This window comes from Tupaia chinensis, unplaced genomic scaffold, assembly GCF_000334495.1.
Source record: "Tupaia chinensis unplaced genomic scaffold, TupChi_1.0 Scaffold144687_1, whole genome shotgun sequence".
NCBI lineage: Eukaryota > Metazoa > Chordata > Mammalia > Scandentia > Tupaiidae > Tupaia > Tupaia belangeri.
The window spans coordinates 54801-56948 of NW_006204548.1; the positions used below are offsets into that span (position 1 = coordinate 54801).

Genomic DNA, 2148 nt, shown 5'->3' on the forward strand with positions numbered 1-2148 from the left:
GTGTGTGTGTGTGTGTGTGTGTGTGTGTGTGCCCAAAATCCCAAGAGAAAAATGAAGGAGAAAGAATAATTGTGTGGTCATTCTCCCTGGGGTGGGAGGGATTTCTTACTTTCTCTCTCTCTCCCTTGTGAGTGCCTATGCCCTAACATAACAAAAAAAAAAGTTTGTGGGAAATGGGAGTAAAGGAATAAAGTATGAGTTCAATTGGGTGCAAAAAATATTGAAACCCAGGCATAATTTTTTCATAGTGCACGTTTTCCATAAACTCTTGAAGACAGCCTTGTATAGAGACATAATTTAGTCCTATCACAGTTCCAAAAACATTCTTTACAGAATTAGAAATAAAACAAATCTGTTTTTTAAAAAATACATATTTTTCTTTATTGTATTAGAGAGGGAGAATCATCCTCAGCAGTTCTCCTCACATCATAATTCCCTTTCCAAAGCCTTCAAGCTCATTGGAATCTTGGACATGTAGGAATGCACCCAGTGTGTTTGCAGGCTGATCCAGGACTCCAAACCTGTAGTTCAGACACGTGGCTTCTATCACCACAGTTCAGTTTGCTACTGACTATGCCACTAGGTGGAGCCAAAAGTTTTGCAAGCTGTTATAAGATACAGTACACACACACACACACACACATATATATATATATATATATATATATATACACACATATATTTGTGTGTGTGTATTTATACATGTGTATATATATATGTGTGTGTACTTATACATATACATATTTATATATGTATATATATGTGTACTTATACTCCCATTTTCCACAAACTTTTTTTTTTTTTTTTTGCATTAGAGTGTGTGCACTCAACAGAAAAGAGAGAGAGTAAAAGTGAGAAATCACCTCCCAGGGAGGGTGACCATGCCACAGTATCTTCTCCTCCATTCTCCTCTTGGGATTTTGGGCACTCACACACATGCAACCAGCGTGAGTTACAAGTTGCTGGATCTGGGGCTTGAACCATGGTTGGCCATACGGAAGTCCAGTGATGTAACCATTATCCATCTGGTGATCCCTAAACAAAGTTTAAAAATGAACTAGCCAACAGCAAAAAACATTTAAAAAAAATAATAGACAAATGAAACATGATAGATAACCCAGAAGTTGCTCTTGTAACTCTTATAGAAGACCAAGTCCAGGCTAGCCTGCTGCGAGATAAGATGCCATGTGGAGCAGAGCCCAGCTAGTCCAACAAAGGACCCTCACCCTACAGACAGAAAATCTCCAAATGTGGAAGAACTTAGCAAAGCACCTTCAGCTGACTCAGGTGACTAAAGATAAAACAGGAGACCAGAAGACTTCCCCAAATAGATGACTATATGATAGAAAATAAAAACATTGTCATAAATCATTTATTTTAGAATGACTTGTTATACAGCAGCAGCTTACTGATATAATAATCAATGTGAACAGAATTGAGAACATTCAAATGCTCCTTCTTACATTTGGTATTTGTTATGATATCTAAAGGCAGACTTCATGATTACCTGGTTGTTTACATTTATTTCAGACATTATATTAAAAAGTAATTATTAACAAGATTCCACTCCAGGTAACTAGGAGAGGTTGGAAGGACATACATGTTTATGTAGAAATAATTTGTGACCCTGAATCAAAACTCATACTTTCAGAGACATTACAGGGAAGGATTCTAACACTTGTGTGTGTCATGCTTTACTCACCAACACTGAAGATAGTTTACAACATAAAAGATAAAATTAAATGATAAAATAAATACACATAGGAGGGGACTTTGAAAAGTTCATAGGAAATGAGTGTTATAAAAAACTATGCATAGATTTCAAAATATCTTTTTGCATCAAAATAAACTTTTACATGAATTTCATCCTCCCCACAAACTTTTTGAAGTCCTCCAATTTTTCAGTCCCCTGCACGTTAAAGTTTATGACAAAAAATTTTTAGAGAGATTTTTTGCTATAGGGTGCATGTGCTCTCCAGAGAGACAGAGAGACAGAAAGTGAGAAATCACCTTCTGGGGGTATGGCCACTCTGTGATTCCTTCTTTTCCATGTTCCTCTCGGGATGTTGGGAACTCATGCTCACACACCTGGTGTGAGTTTTAAGTTGCCAGGTTTGGGACTTGAATCATGGTTGACTGCATGGAAGT

At 36.9% G+C, this 2148-nt stretch overlaps 1 pseudogene; it reads right to left on the bottom strand.

The window, feature by feature from the left end:
* Positions 1–1694: 1694 nt before the first annotated feature.
* Positions 1695–2148, bottom strand: part of LOC102502249 (olfactory receptor 7A10-like) — a 2740-nt pseudogene continuing 2286 nt past the window's right edge.